This window comes from Pseudopipra pipra, chromosome 3 (assembly GCF_036250125.1).
Source record: "Pseudopipra pipra isolate bDixPip1 chromosome 3, bDixPip1.hap1, whole genome shotgun sequence".
Lineage (NCBI taxonomy): Eukaryota > Metazoa > Chordata > Aves > Passeriformes > Pipridae > Pseudopipra > Pseudopipra pipra.
Window position 1 is genome coordinate 667973 of NC_087551.1, and position 16354 is coordinate 684326.

The following is a 16354-nucleotide window of genomic DNA, read 5'->3' on the forward strand; positions in this document are numbered from 1 at the left end:
CGGCCGCCCCGGGGCAGCGCCGGAGCGGCTCCGAGCGGCCCCGCCGCCCTCGCCCGTAAGTACCCGCCCGTTCCCGCGGCCCCTCGTCCCGACCCCGTCCCGCGGTGCGCGGCGACCCCCGGGCAAACCGTCCCGGAGCAGCGCGACGGCCGCGGCCCCGGCCCCGACGGCAGGAGCCGGGACACCCTCTCCCCTCTTCCCGGGCCGGTGCCCCGGGGGTGCGCGGCTCCCGCCCGGCCCCCGCCCCTCGGCAGCGCTGCCTCGGGTGCGGAGCCGGCGGGGACCCCCGCGGCGCCGGGGCCCCTTTAGGGCTGGCGCTTCGTTTGCATCTGTGGGTTGGGGTTTTTTTCGGTCGTTGTTCGTTCGTTCGTTGGTTTTGCGACAACGAAACGCTCCCCAGGGTCAGCCCGAGCCCGCGGGCGGGGGTCGGGCCGGGTGCGGGACGCGCCTCTCCCGCCCCGAGGGGCGGCTGCGGGGGCTCCCGCGGCGGGACCCCGCGCCCGTCGAGGGGCAGCGGCTGCGGGGGCTCCTGCCCGTCCCCGCCGCTCCCGGCGGGCAGGGGAGGCTGAGTGGGGTCTATGACAGGCTGAGAGGACGCGGCGCAATCAGACTCCGAGGCCAAACCTTCCCCTGGCCCCCCGGCCCGGGCACCGCCGCGACGGGTCGGCCCGAGCCCGCGCGTCCGTGCGCGGGCAGATGCGCTGTGTGCGCGCTCCCGCCGCGCCCGGCCCGGGCGGGGGGACCGCGGGGCTGCGCTTTATCGGCAAATGGATCAAACTCGGTGTGTGCCAGCAGCAGCACCTACACCTCCCTCCCGGGTGGGCACCCGCTCCCGGGCCGATCCCGGGGTTTGTCCCTCCGGCCACCTCCCTCGTCCCCCTCTGCTCCGTTTGGGAGCCGGGGCTATCCCGCACCTCCGGACCAGACCCTTCCCTTCCCCTCTCAAACCCGACCCTTTCCCTGATCCCTCTGGAGGCAAAGCACCTGCAGATCTGGCGTGATTATGAAAAATGAAAGACAGAAGATCAGAGCGAGGACAGCTCTGCTTCTCGAAGTTTGTGCTCCTCCCTCAGACCCTGAGATCGATCCCGGTGAGGGGCAGGAGTTGAACATGTCCCCAGTCTCCGTGTGCTGCTGCCCAAATCCCCTGCTCCCGCCAGTTTTATCCAGCTGCAATTTTCCCACAGTTCGGGCAGAATTCCTGGCACCTACATCCTTTTTCCCTGAGCCCGTTTTCCCGTTACCTCAAAATTGTTAATTCAAAAATGTAACCCCCTCGACGTTGCTGTGGGAGCAGTGCAGGGGCTGCTGCCACCCCTGCCCCGAAGGTGACCCACTGATGGGCATCCATGGGGAGGGGACACAGCTCTGGCTGCTGTCCCTGGGGTTGGGGCCCACAGCAGAGCCCCCAGTGCCCACCAGCCCAGGCACTTCTGTCACCAGCTGCTCTCTGGGCTGCTGAGCAGTGTCTGAGCCCAGCTCTTACTTCCCCAGAGTCTTCCTCAGAAGGCTGATGGTTGTACTCCTATTTTATTTCTTTTTTTTTTTTTTTCCCTGGAGTTTTCTATCCCTTTTAGAGCAGGTCTCCTCCTGGATAGAACTCACACTCCAGGAAGGAGCTGCTGAAATCTCCATCCTCCCCGGGCACAGCAGTGCCCTTTTGTTGTCAGGGTAGGTAGCATTGCCCCCTAGATGGGGATCAGGCTCGAGCCCCCCCTGGCCTGACAGGAGGAGAGGGGGGACCCCACTCAGCCCTGCAGGGAGAGAGCTCTGGGGTCAACCTGCAGCTTGGCAAACCAGGGACCCTGGAGCACCCCCAGCCCTGAGCAGCTGAGACCCCCGGGAGCTGGATGGGTGGGTGGGTGGGTGGGTGGATGGATGGATGGGTGGGTGGATGGATGGATGGATGGACGGACGGACGGATGGATGGATGGATGGATGGATGGATGGATGGATGGGTGGATGGATGGATGGGTGGATGGATGGATGGATGCAGAAGCTGAAGAAGCAGAATGTGGTGTCCCTGCTTCTCTCTGGGAGGAGGGAGGCTGCTCCTGGCGGTGTGGGGATGATTCCCTGCGAGCCACTGGGGCAGGGAGGAAGTTTGGGATCTCCCCGTGGCCTCAGTGCTGCTCTGGTGACAAGCCAGACGGAAATAAGGCGGAAGGCTGAGTGGGACTGGCCCCGTTTACGTCAGACTGCCCCCCTAACCTGGGATTTGGGGATCTGGCACGGGCGAGGTGGCTCGTGAGGGCTCAGGTGTGGGCACGGTGCCCGTGCCTGTGGCCTCTGCTTTTGGAACCGGGGACCTTGTGCACAGGGAGTGAAATCCAAGGGCCTGCCCTGGGACAGCAGCCCAGGAAGGGGGAGCCAGCAGGAAAAGGACCCTGCCCATGATGGCCAAACTCCTGTGAGTGCAGCTGGGATGAGGAGCCATGCAGGACGTCCTCAGGGACGGGGCTGTGGCACTGAGACCCCAGGACACCCCCATCCCGGGGGCAGAGGCCGCTCATCCCCCTCCCGGGGCCCAAGGGGAAGCACAGCCCGGGGTGAGCTGGTAGGAGTGCAGCCAAAAAAACCCCTCACTGCTGCTTTGCACTGAAAACACCCCGGAATTTTTCCCACATCAGTAATATGGTGTTTTGGATAGAAAGTGTAACAGTGCAGTGAAGGCTTTCACCAATTCCCAAACTTCCCTGGGATGGAGCCTTTTGGCAGGGTCGGGGTCAAACACTTGTTCCCCGCTGAAGTGACGGACCGAGCAGGTTTTTCCTTTTTCTGTTTGGCTGTGGCAGAAACCCAAGGAACTCCTTTGTTCCAGTTCAACTTCAGGGACTGGGTTTTCTGAGGGAAAGATGTTCCATTTCCTTAGGAGCGTGTGTAAAGAAAATCCCACCGACGTGGCAAACGCCCCACGAGAAAACCCCAACCTTAAAATCCTCCTTGCTTACAGAATGCACGTTTTTCCAACCTAATCCACCGTCACCTGGAGGTGCCACACAAAACTGGACCACATCCTTCCCTATCCTGGGAAGATCAAACTGTGGATTCCAAGCTAAGCAGTTTGAAAGCAAATTTAAAAAAAAAAAAAAAAAAAAGAAAAAAAAAAGAAAAAAAGGTAGGAAATGCAAGGAGGCTGTCAGCAACAGGAAAGCAACCACCAAGAAGCCAAACTACGGGGTTTTATTTTTGTGAGTGATTTTTTCCCTGCTCCCTGATTACCCCCGTTCCGCAGAAGGTCGCTCGGATTCCAGGCTGCCGAGTGCAGATGTTATTTCAGAGCCCGGCTCGTCTCCCTGATAATAATGACATATTTGGGCTCATTTCCACACGTTAAGTTGTTCCTGCTATTTGAGCCCGTGCCTGTCGCGGCGAAGGTGTTGACCTTGGAGAGGCACAATTGACACGGAGATGGAGGCTGATTTTTGGCGGGGCGTTTTTCAATAATCCAGTATAAATGCTAATTTATCTCCACGGCAGCTTCCACCGAAAGCGATGGTTTCTCCCAAATAATCAGCGCCAGCCTCTCCCCGCGCTGTGATCTCAGCCGAGGGCGGTTTCGCCTTGATTCGGCTCTTACCGATAATTTGCAGAGATTAAAAGGGTCTTGGAAACGGAGGCTTAAGGAATTGCTTTCCGAAGGCGTCGCGAGACTGGAAAAGGGACCCGGGGTTTCCAGCCCACTCTAAAATCATGTCCACGCAAAGCCCGGAATCAGGAGCCCGGAGTGTCGCTAAAGGGGCTGTTGGCAGGGAAGGGACGGGGGGACCGAGCGCGGGGACAGCTCCGCTCCCGCCGCGGCGCCGGCCGGGCCTCCTGCAGGGCCAACTCTCCCTTTCCAGGGACATCAAGCACCTCGCAAGTAGCTGTGCACGGGAACTGTTGCTCCCGGGGTCGGTGCTTGCGGCAGGAATGCCCGGCAGGAATGACATGCAGGAATGCCCGGCAGGAATGCCCGGCAGGAATGACCAGCAGGAATGCCCGGCAGGAATGCCCAGCAGGAATGCCCGGCAGTGCCACCGCAGGGCACGGCCGCGCCAGGAGATCTTGTTGCAGGTTTGGAGGGTCACTTACACCAAGGCCAGGTTTAGGGGGATGTTGTTCTCCCTGCACCCAACATCTGTCCGGCCCCAGGGTTCCCTCCCCCGTGCCCCTCTTTATTCCATGACAGTTATTACCAGGCAGTTATTACCAGTTATTACCAGTGTTCCCTTGTCCTGTAGTTTTTCCCTTTTGGGATAAAACCCCCACAATAAATATATTGGTATCCTCAAATCCTTCCCTGAAAGTCCTGCTTGCCAAATGGACTTTTATCCCTTGGGGCTCTTTCCCTGAAGAGCCCTTCTGGCCCTTTTCCCAGCACCCTCAGCAGGCAGGATGCAAATGTTTTGTGTTAGGCTGAAATCACACCCCAATCCCCTGGTTATTCATCCCACCACCTTGCAGAGCAAGGACACTTTCCTCTGGCTGGCTGTGCCTGCCCCCTCCTCCTGGCAGCCTGGGGCAGTGCCTCCCCCACCACCGGGGTGGGTCTGGCTGTGCCTGGGAAGGTCCATCCCTGAAAAGCTCGGGCACACGGGTGCTCCCTCTGGCCTCGGGTGGCAGCTCCTGCAGCCGAGGGAGGACAAGCCAGCTTTCCTCCTGCCTGCTGGAGGGGACATTTCCAGCTGCTGAGAGCCCAGGTAAATGCCTCATGTCCTCAGATCCGGCTGGGGAAAGCCTCTGGCCAGAGAAAGGTGTGTGGACGGGAAGGGGGCAGGCTGCGGTGTGGGCAGCATCGCTCCCGCTGCTCACGTGAAATGTCCCGGGCCTGCTTCCAGTTATTGATGCAACAGAAAATATTCCAGTGCTGCATGGAATATTTCGTTAGTCACTCCTAGGAGGTAGTTTCTGCAAGGCCATCAGGCCCTTCAGGCTGGCACCTCGTGCTGCTGGACCACTCCAGTGCCCCCAGAGCATCCGTGTGCTCGGCAGTCGGGCACTGACTCCCCTGGGCCCTGCTGGTGCCCGTCAGCAGGGCTGGCAAACGCCACACAGGTGCCCTTTAAATCTGGTTTATGTACCCAGGGAGGCTGCAGTGAAACATCTGGTGGCTCTTGGTCTGTGGGACAGCCTGGTGTGGAGGTGATCAGGACCCCGGAGAGCCAAGTGCTGGATGGCCAGAGCTGGGAATGACAGGGCAGGGCAAGGCTGAGTCAGCAGGAGCTGGTTACACTGGATTTGTGAAGGATGTGAACCCAAAGAAGATGAGTTCTGCTCTCAAATGGGCACATGGTGGTGGGAGGTGTGTCCCAGGTTCCCTCCACAGAAACCCCCACTGCTGTAGCCACCTCCACCTGGATCCAAAGCAGCTGCACAGGGAACTCCCCTTTGGGCTGTGTGAGGCTGCAGCAGGATGAATGCCTCGCTGACGCCTTCCCAGCTTTGGGAATAGGCTGCTGCCTCCCGAGGAGTGGTGTTCCCAGGCTCAGCTCCGTGCTGTGTGGTACCCTCACGTCTGGTGAACAAAACCGAGCCATTATTTTGGGGCTCTCACCTGCAGGAGTCAGCACTTCGGGGGGAAAACCCCTGGAAATGTCACGTTGCTGGAGTGCTGGAGCACGCTGTGCTTGGAAAAACAGCAGAGCAGGAGGAAAGAGAAGTTTCGTACTTGAACAAAGCACCCAGGCAGATGTTTGAGAGGTGTTGGCCTCTTCCAGATGGTGTTAATAAAAGATTTCATCGGGTTAAAAAAGAGGAAACTTAAGTTAAGGACCTTCTCCTCCGTGCTGTGTGCTTTCTCCTCCTCAAGGCCGTCCTTTTTTCCCCGGCCCGGGTTCCTGCTCCGGCTCATTGTTCCCCTGCCGTGCTGCTGTGCCGTGCAGGCTCTGACCCGGCGGTGTCACGGCTTCCCCCGAGCTGTTTGTCACCATGGAGTCGTCTCTGCGAGGCGATGGTGGCATTTAAATCACACAGGCCACCCCTGGAAGGCAGCACTGCCCTCCCTAACTGGCAGAGCCGAGCGGGTGGCGCGGGTGGCACCAGTGCCCGGGGTGCTGCCGGGTGGACGCCTGGCAGGGTGGCTTTCTTCCCCTCTGTGCTCTTTTGCCCCGAAGATCCCCTGCAGGTGGCCGGGGAAGGGAGTGGAGCTGAGGGAGCCGGGTGTGGGAAGAGACACGGACGCCTGTAAGTCCCCCCTTCTTCTTTCCTTGCAGGGGTCTGCCCTGCTCCGGAGCCCTTGGGCTGTTCGGGGAGGGAATCGTGCCTGAGCCCTGGGGTTATTTATTTTAGGGCAGGAACGGTGCCTGGGCTGTTCCATCGTGCTGTGCAGGCTCATGAGGGCAGGGTGGAGGTGTCCCATGCAGAGCTGTCCCGGGCAGGGCTCCAGGTGTGGGGGATGCACTCCCCAGTGCCCAGAGGGCACATCTGCTCAGGGGCAAGGGGAGGGCTGAGAGTCTTCTCAGGGGTGTTTGGGGGGTTTTGCACTTGCCAAGAGGCAATCTTGGTGAGTTTTGATTTATTTTTACGTTTGTGTTGCATGTCTGGTGCTGGGTTTGCCTCGGGTCTAACCCCCCCCTCTGCCTGCCTTGGTCCCTGGGGAAGCTGGTAACTCTCCGTGCTGCTGAGCTCCTTTTCCATCTCTGGGATGGAATTGCTGCCCGTGGGAGGTGTGGGACAGCTTCAGGTCCGTGTGCCAAGCGTCCCCCTGCCCTCACATCCACCCCCTGCAGGGTGGGAGCTGTGGGAGAGGGGCTGGGACCCGGCTGATGGTCACTGCTGGGTCGTGCTCGTTCCTTGGGCACCTCCAGGGGTGGGCACTCCACCACCTCCCTGGGCAGCCCCTTCCAGTGCCTGACCACCCCTTCCATGGAGAAATTCCTCCTGCTGCCCAAGCTGCCCCTCCCCAGGCCCAGGGAATGCCCCCCACTCCCCGGGCAGGAGCTGGTGGGAGCTGGTGTGGAGGTCCCGTGGCTTGAATATTTATGGCACCTTTGCTGTGTTCATTCCAGCATTAAACTGCTAATTAATTATGACATTTGTGCTACTTCATTTTTCACTGTGAATCCGCAGAACCTGGCAGGCAGTTAATTAGCTCTCTCTATGCAAAGGATACTAAGGAAAAAATAATTGCTTGAGGAATCATCGCGGTGTTCTTTCAGAAAGGTCTTACCTACGAGCTGGCTTAGAGCTTGCAGGATTTGCACTTTGAAAGATGCCTCTGTCAAAGGCCAATCCTTTGGAAGAGAGATTTGAAGGAAAAGGTTATCTTGGAGATGTGGCTCGGTGGGTGTTATTTAGTGGTTGTAAGTCCAAGGGAAATCAATTATCTAAACAACTCCCGTTCTGGAATGGATTTCTTTATTCTTCTCTAAATATGTACTCATCTTTGTGTGCCTATTGATGTGTGCAGCCAGCAAACCCGAGACCGTGGCAGCAGCTCTGTCCTCCCTGGGATTCTCTCAGCTCTTGCCTGGGGAGGGTGAGGGGCTTCCCCAGCCTTTTGTCTGTTTAAAACCACAATTTATATTGAAAAAGGAGCTGGGGGGGGGGATGGAAACCCCCAGTTTTACACACCCAAATTCTCTTCCCAAATGTGTGTGGATTGCAGGGACACACCAGCCCGTCAGACCCCTCGAGGGACTCGGTGGCACCACTGAAAGTGCTCTTGGGGTGGTGCCTGTGGTGCCTCCTGCCTGTGGGGTTGCTTGGTCTTCAGTTCTTGCTGCTTTTGGGGGGCATTTGCACCAAAAAAACCCCCAACCCCTCAGAGGGTTTGGCAGCACATCCACCTGGAGCAGGACCCTGGGGCAGCTGCTTCTCTGCTTTTCCCATCTTTGCTGCTGTTTGGACGAGATGATCTCTCAGGTCCCTTCAAACCCAAACCATTCCATGACTCTCTCACAGGTTTTCCATCCCCACTGTCACTCCAGGCACCGCTCTCCCCATTTTCTGGCTCCTGTAACAAGGACAGGCCCGCGACCGCCGCGGGCTCCTCGGGACAAGGAGCAGGTTTTTTATTTTGGGACGACAAAGGCAATGAGGAAAACGGGATAATGATAATGGTATTTGTGCCTGCAGGGATAAACAGGCATTTCCTTAACCAGATTGGAACCTCCGGCAGGTCTCTCGCCCTCCACTCCCCCAGCAAGGAACTTGTTTTATTAGCAGGTAGTTCCATGTTGAGGTTGCCACAGGAGCATTACAGTAATGGAGTTGACATCTATATAATGGAGTTGACATTTTATTCAAAAGGGAAAAGAAAAAGCCTTAACAAACAGGGCTTTCCTCCCTCCCCCCTTCCTTTGGTTCTGTGTTTCGCTGTCATTGATCGCGTCGAGCCACAAACTTCGAGCAGCCGCCCGTGCTGGCAATTTAATAAAATTTCATACAACAGGAGGTGCTTCAGGAATGCTGGTGGGATAATCAGCCTGCTGCAAACTTGAACTCTGCTGAGAAATCAAGGCAATGGCTTTGTTCGGCAGCAAATCCCAGCGATTTGAATCGGTTCCTGCCAGCGAGCTCGTGGCGGCCGTTCCACGCTGCATTCCAGCTCCTGCATTCCAGCTCCTGCATTCCAGCTCCTGCATTCCAGCTCCTGCATTCCAGCTCGGGCTCAGTGCCCTCAGCCAGGAGGCTGGGACAGGGCTGCCTTCCTCAGCCAGCACGAGCTGGGGATGCTGGGACAAGCTGTGTGTTGGGCTGGCATCGAATTGGGCTGGGTTGGAAAGGAAATCTTTCCCGTGCCAGATTCATCAGAGCAGGTTTAGGACAGGAGGGACAAACAAGCCTGGCTGGGCCTGGGAAGGTGAGAGAAGGCGCCAGAGCAAGATGCCAACTGGACTGTGGAAAAAAAAAGATGGGAAATGGAAGCACCAAAGCATCCTCAGTCTATAAGGCACCTATAGCCATTCCTCAGGGTGGAAAATGAGCCGTCTGGGGGCTGCAGCTCTGGTTTGGGCGAGCAGGCAGTGGCAGTGACCTGCAGTTCTCCTCTCTGCTGGCACTGCCCTGCCTGTCGGGTATTCTGGGCACAGCAAAGGGATCACTCAGGAAAAACACGAGCTCTCTCCCAAAATGCTTTCGGAAAGTAATATCTTTTTAATCAACTAAAGTTTAAAAGTCCCTTGGTGGGTCTGCTCTTCCCCCGGTCTGTAATTTAAGTCACACATCTCTCTGTTTCCCTCCTGACAACTCGGCTGCTGCAGCCCATTGACATTTGTGTTTCTGATGTAATAATCAAATGCTAAAACACAGAGATTACATTTGGATCAACACATTTGGTTCTTAAACCCCGAAAGTAATTATCTTTTCTCATCTACAACGAATGGAAATGTTATTCTATTAACCATTAAGCAGCTCTATTGCCTGAACACCGACCGGTGGCACCGCTGGGGATCCCACCCGCTGCCTCCATGGGCTTTCACCTCACAGGTTTTCCCACAGCTGGAAACTTCCTGGGGAGCTGTGGGCGATCCTGGCTCAGGAACTGATGGCCTGGACGGACATCTGCTTGGAATGATGGCGAAATCCCTTTGGTTTCACCTGGGAAGGGGCCTTGAAGGAAGGCACCTTGCTGGAGCCTGAACTGGCGGGTGCTGCCCGGCTCTCAGGGCTCGGGGTTCTCCACGGGCATCCCTGTGGAGCAGGGCTGGGATCGAGGCCCCCGAGGATCCCACGGAGCATGCTGGACGTGAGGAGATCGTGTGAGTCGGCAGGGAAGTCAATAAGGGTGCGAGTCTGAAGTGGAACTTAAGCTCACGGCTGAAAACACTTTGAAAAGCACTGGCCACAATTAAGCACTTAATCAGGAGAGAGCTGCAATTTTCTGAGGCTCCGAGGACAGAAATCACAAAGTACAGATCCAGAGATAGGAAGGAAAATGTCCCTTTGGCAATTAAGCCCCGTGCTGCTCAGGGGCTGGGAACGGTGTCGCTGAGTGACTTTTTGTTGCACAATTGGTACACTGAATTATCACAGACGCGAGCCGTTGTGCCTGAACTGCCACTCGAGGAGTGAAACTGCCCCTCCCGTGCAATCGTTACTCTGTGAGCCGGCTCCTGCTTTCCCTTCTTTAAAATAACAGTGCAAATTGTCTCCTTCTCCTCCCCCAGGAAATGAGGCGCTGGCCGAAGGACCCCTGCAAGCATTCCAAGGATAAGAGGCTTCCCAGGCGGAGTTCTGGCCGCGCACAGATGCAACCCCCGGCCCGGAGAGGAGATGCAAAGGCCCCGAGGAAGGTGCTGCTCCCACAGGACGTCCTGGGGCACCTGCCTGTCGTGGGGTGTCTGTCGGAGGCCCTGGTCCTGTGGGGGAAGAAAGACACGCGACACACACACACTGGGATGAAGAGACACACACTGGGATGAAGAGACACACACTAGGATGAAGAGCCAGAGAGATGTCTGCCTGCTCAGCGCAGCAGGCAGCTTTTGATTCAGGTCTCCCCACTTCTACTTTCCCCCACACACAACACAAACATATTCCCACACAACCACTGAGGAATGCGGCACCTGCACTTCAGCCAAACAGATTCAACCCCGTACTCCTTATAACTCCAGGCTGTGTCCACGGGAACTATCTAATTAGTTCCACTGCTCCCATGGGAAACGGCCCAACACTTTGTAACATTCCAAACCCCTCAAACTTCAGTTGTGGGGCTGTGACTTCACCCCACACCTGCCCCGCTGGTTCTGGCGTTCTGGGGCTGGTTCCTCCTCTGCGCTTCCCCCCGCGGGTGGATGTGGGTGGGGATGGGTCGATGCTCTCCCCGCTCCGGCTTTTCCCTGCCGGGGGAGCTGTTCTGTGCCTGCCGGGGGAGCTGTTCTGTGCCGGAACTGCCCCAGCCCCAGCTCTGTGTGTGTCTCTGCCCTCACCCTCTGCAACCCCAGCCTGTCCCCAGCAGACCCGTGCTGGGGCAGTGCTCGGTGCTGTGCCTGCTGCTCTCCCCACTCGCTGCACACTCGATTCCAGACGACGCTGTCGAGGTTCCTTGTCGATATTTTACTTTTTATTAGAACTGTGGCTTCTCAGAACTCCTCGTTGCTTCTCCAGATGCCAATAAACACGAAGCCAATCTCCACCAGCGTGGCTCATCTTCCTCAGAGAACCTGGCTCAGTGTCTCCCGGAGTCAATGTGAGTCTTTCCACCGTTTCCAGTGGGTGTCAAGTCCAGCTCTTGTTTAGGCTGAGATGGCAGGCGCCGGCTCTGAATGGGCTTTGAGTGCTGTACACGGAGCACGAGGGGATCCTTCTTCATCTCAAGTCCCCCGAGAGCTCTCCTAGCAGCGATGGTGAACTCATCCCAAATAAATTCAGATGAAACCCATTATATTTTGGGTTTGAAGGGGAGCAGACAAAACCTGGATTGCTGTGACTGCAATTGTCTCTGAGAGCTCTGTGCTTTGTGCAGGCAGTTTAGGAGGTGGAAAAGGCTGGAGTGGTGCGTATGGTTTCTTAAAGGCTGAGAATATTGATAAACTTGGTGGCAAACCGGGTAGTTGAAATATTTTTAGTTCCTCCACTGTGGTGTTTGCTCCCAAAGGTTCCCAGAGCAGCACTAACACAGCCAGTGGGGCAGCTAAGGGTGGCTTTTATCCTCTGCTGACTAACACGCTGCAGCCAGATGGAATGGAATAAATCTCTTCTTACACACAACCAAGCCAAAACAAATATTATGCAATGATTAAGTGGCAACCCAAACAGAAGCAGGCGTCCTGTGGGCTGAAACAGGAAATCTTGGGTTACAAAACTCAAGATATGTGAATTTAATTTGATTATATGTTTGATGGCTATCTGGAGTGGGCCATGAATAATTGATGAAAACTAGAAAAGCTGCTGTTTGCCTTTAAAATCAAGCTGAAGAAAGTAGGAGCTGAGTGTTTAGGAGCATAATTACTGTTTGCATGGGTCACATGAGGGGTCCCCGCTGTCCCTGGTGGTGACCAGCAGCGGGAGCTGATGGAAGGGCAAATGTGGAATTCTCCCTGTGTGGCTGCATTAGTGATTTAGCATCAATTGAGCGAGGAGGAGGAACAGCAAAGTTCTTCAGCTCCTCTGGGGCTGAGCTGGAGCAGGAACCTCCTGAAACTTGGTAGGTGCTGTTTTCTGCCTTCACCTGGTGCAGAGTGGGAGCAGAACCTGCTGCTGGGACTAAACTTAAGGTTGGAAGAGACCCCCAAGATCACCAAGTCCAACTCCTCGTGCTCTGCAGCTCCTAGTGTCTCTCCAGAAGATGCAACGACCTGAACTTTGCTGGTGGTGCCACTGAAACCTGGGTCCTTCCCACTTCATTCCAGCTGGCAGAGGCAGCCCTGGGCTAGATTTTAGGAGGAGGTTCTCGGCCGTGGGGCTGGTGAGGCGTTGGCACAGGTTGTCCAGGTGCTCCACATCCTCACTCACCACGGAGGGGGCTGCAGTGCCAGGGGTTACCTGGCAGGGAGTCCTTGCTGCTGCATGGAGATAAAGGTAGAAGAGGGATGACGGGTAAACATCCTTAAAACAAAATGATCATAAAACTTGGATTTATTCTGAGCGTTGGAAGGAGAAAACAGCCCAAGGCAGGAGGGGAGGGAGAAAGCTTTGGTTGCTTCAGGAAGCTGAGGGGAGCTGTGCAGAGTGTTGTTCCAGAGGTGTGACCTGTGTGGAGAAGGGGATAAGCTGCTCTCAGCTGAGGTGAGTGTTAAACCCCACGGGCTCTCATGGAGACGTTCCAGCACCCACACCCCCGAGATCCGACCTCAGCTGCATCCCAGGGAGACCTGAGCAAGGGGGGGAACAAAAGCCTGTCTTTAGAATACTTTAAACTTCTTAACCCAGGTGCAAAGCACAGGTAGAAATGAAACAGCAGCCCGAGGATCTCAGTCAGAAACCAAACAAATGGACTAGATGTGGGAAAACAGCCTGGCCTTGTTCACTGCTTTGCTCCAGCCAAAGGAGGAGAGAGGTTAGCAGTGATTACTCTTGGGTTCCTATTTGGATACTTCCACAATGGCATAACAGCCAAATGGAAAGTCTGGACTAATTTAGGCTGTTTTTATGAGAGTGGCAAAAAAATTATTGTGTGTTAGGCCAGATGGCTGAAAACAGGCCACTGAGTTGATTTATTCCTTTGCAGATGCTGGGGTAGCCAGGAAAAAAAAAAAATCCAAAAGATTTTCAAAGCATTCCAAAAGCAAAAGGGTTCTTTACTGAGGTTAACTGGTGGCTCTGGGCTCTGGTGGGGTTGAGATAAACTGGGGGTGGGCTCATACATACCAGTGTAGAAGCAGCTGGATGTTCACAGGTGTTTTCTCAGAGTTGATGTCCCACTGCCATAACGCTTCTCTTCATCAAATCCCTTCTGAAAATTGATGCTTGCACTGAAGACACCACTCCCACGGTGTTGTGATCGTGTGGACCAGCTGGCAGTCACGGATTTGGTACCAGTGTGGTCCCCAGTGAGCTTGGGCAGCCCAAATTTTGGCCAAGTTTCTGTCAGACAGGAGCACACAGCACTGGGGCTGCTGTTTAATAATCAGGTTTTTATTGTTTACAGGTTGCAAACACAGAAGCACTTGGTTCAAGATGAAGGGAGAAGAAGAAAAAATGATCCTGAATGTCCTGGACTGAAATAAGGCAAAATGTCCTGGTTACTTTCAATATTACCATTTCTCTGTCTTTTTAGGTCCATTCTGTAATCCATCTGTCTTTACTGATTTATTTTCCCCAGGACTTTATATCAGAAGGGGGGTTGTAGCTGCTGTGTTTGGGCAGTGCCCAGCACAGGATGCCCCAGGAGGGGATTGGGTACAGAGTGAGTGATCATTCCTCCTTCTCTTCTCCTTCCCTCCTCACCCCCATCAGCTCCATTTGCTCAGTGTTGGCTCTGGCTTGAGTTTGATTTTTGCCTCGTTCAGAAACACTTCCCTTAAGAGAACCAAAACACAAAAAGCTGAGGATGCTTCCATTGCCTTTTCCCCCCATAATATGGAGTTTTAAGTGGCCTCACTCGAGAGGGACCAATCAAGTCTCCGCCTGAGAAGCTCAGCAAACAGCTGCCACCCCAAGTCACCACTAATGACAACACTGAATCCTCCTTTGTCGTGGGTTTTCATCCAGCTGTTCCCTAACTCTGAAAGGGACCATCAAAGGCAGGTTCTATGTTTATCCATCACTTACAAAGCCATGAGTGAGTTTTTCTTTTGCCCTTCAAAGCCTTTGTCTCTGGAAATCAGTGGTGAGGATGGAACGAGCTGGAATCCATCCTAGATTGATGAGGTGCCTGGCACTGCCAGCACCCCTTCCCTTCCCAAACCTTTCCAAACCTTCCCAAACCTTCCCTTCCCTTCCCTTTCCCTTTCCCTTTCCCTTTCCCTTTCCCTTTCCCTTTCCCTTTCCCTTTCCCTTTCCCTTTCCCTTTCCCTTTCCCTCCTCACCAGCGATTCCCTTCCTCACCCATCAGCGTGGTGGTGACTGGTCCGATGGGCAGCCACTGCCTCTCTCCACCTGGGAAAAGGCAGGGTGGGAATTCCAACCCCCTTGGATACCCGTGGTGAGTGCTGAGCTCTTCGACACCTCAGCAAAAGTGACACCTCGTTTCACCCCCGGGGCAGAGCGAGGCCGGGAGAGGAGCCACTTGTTTGGGATAAAATGAGTCCCCTGGGATCACCCCACAAGCTGTGCCTTACACCTGGCTCGGTTCTCAGGGCCACTGTGGGATTTTGAGAGTATACCTGGGCAAGGAACCTCAAGGGTTGCTCCCCTGAAAGCACAGGTTTCAGGCTGATTCCTGCCACGTTCTCTGAATTAATCACGTTCCTGCTCCTCTGTAGGCTGTGGAAGGAAAGCTGCAGCACAGACTGGACTTCCTGAACCACTGGAGCGATTGTGGGAGTGTAAAGGGGAGGAGGAGGAATAAGCAAACCCGTCAGCCACACCTGACATGAGCTGTTCCTGCAGCAGGGAACCCCCTGCCCCAACCCCACGGCTCTGCCTGGAGGGGGCTGCCCCAAACAGGGCTGGGAACTTGCTTTACCCTGGGAGATGTGGTGCCAAACCCTCCCCTGTGGTGTGGCAGGGGACAGGGACAGGACTGACACGAGAATATGAAGGATTTAAGGCCATTTTTATAAAAAATGTATTGAGGCTGAATCACCTGGTCTGATCTTGGGTAAAGAACCATGTGTGGGTTTGTCTTTTTCAGGAGTCAGTGACTTTCAAGCTTTTATGGGACAACTTTAACTGAAGAGGGGGGAAATAACGTCTTGAGTAAGAAAACAGCTGAGAAGCTTCATGACTGGGGAAGACTTCCAGAGATTTATTTTTAGAATCCTGAACAACTGGAGATGAACTATTTTCCTTCAGACACCTCTTTCCAGTAAAACATTTGTGACACATCCCACGGGCTGGGGGGAGAGAACTGCTCCATCCCTGCACATCAGAAGACACAATCACTTTTTAAAACTGGTTTGCTTGTTTTTTTTCCTCCTGAAATAGTTGAAATAGTTGAGCCTGTTCAGCCAGACCCAGGCTGAGGCAGTGACAGCATGATTTGACACAATTTATTCTGAGCAAGCTTTGCTTGCAGTTTTTATCTCAGGGATAACTTTCTCCCTGAAATGGTGCTAAATCCCATGAAAAACAGCAGATCCCTATGCAGGATCAAGGGACTCTGTTTGTTTAAGTGAATCTCTAACAATTCCAGGCAGGTTTGTCTGAGCTCTTGGATGTTTTCTGTTGAGAGTGTGGACGTGATTCCTCATGGTTAAATCCCAAATACATCAGTGGAACAAGGGACCATCACACCCCCCCCCTCCAGCTGCTCAAACCTTTGTATGGACCAATAAAATATGTTAAGACAGAGTCTGATTTTTGTGGCTGGTGAGACTTGTGGAGCCTGTGGGAGGGATGGGTGCTGCACCCAAACTATAACCCACTCTGAAGGCTTAAATTCTTTTTTTTGTTGTTTTTCCAACTAAATGCTTGTTCTCTGCACCTGGAGCATCCCAGGTGCTCTGAGCCTGCTGGTCACTCAAGCACTGGGGAGGAGCAGGGGGTGGGAGCAACCTGTGCCAGCCATGGGAGGGAGGGAGGAAGGGGCTGCTGCTTCAGAGGGCTCTGGGGGAGCTGGAGATGGGGGGGTCTCTCCTGTGAGCCCCCCTGGGGTGGGCAGCACAAAGAATCCTCTGTGCCACTGGATGGTCTTTGAGGTCCCTTCCAACCCAAACCATTTTGTGTCTCTCCACAGAAGTATCATTAATTAATGGCACCGTGCAAAATGCAGTAAGTTCGCCAGCACTGGATGGTGGATGAAAGTCATATTGATTACTGAATTAAACACAAAATTCAGGGGGGCAGCACTTGGTGAGAGATAGGCACAAAGCCTGTGAGGAAAACC

At 54.8% G+C, this 16354-nt stretch overlaps 1 long non-coding RNA gene across 1 annotated transcript; it reads left to right on the forward strand.

Annotated features, from left to right (window-relative positions):
* Nucleotides 1–10784: 10784 nt before the first annotated feature.
* On the forward strand, nt 10785–15825 carry LOC135412301 (uncharacterized). Its single transcript, XR_010429560.1, has 2 exons — nt 10785–14509; nt 15161–15825. It is a non-coding gene; the product is annotated as an uncharacterized LOC135412301 (long non-coding RNA).
* Nucleotides 15826–16354: the final 529 nt, after the last annotated feature.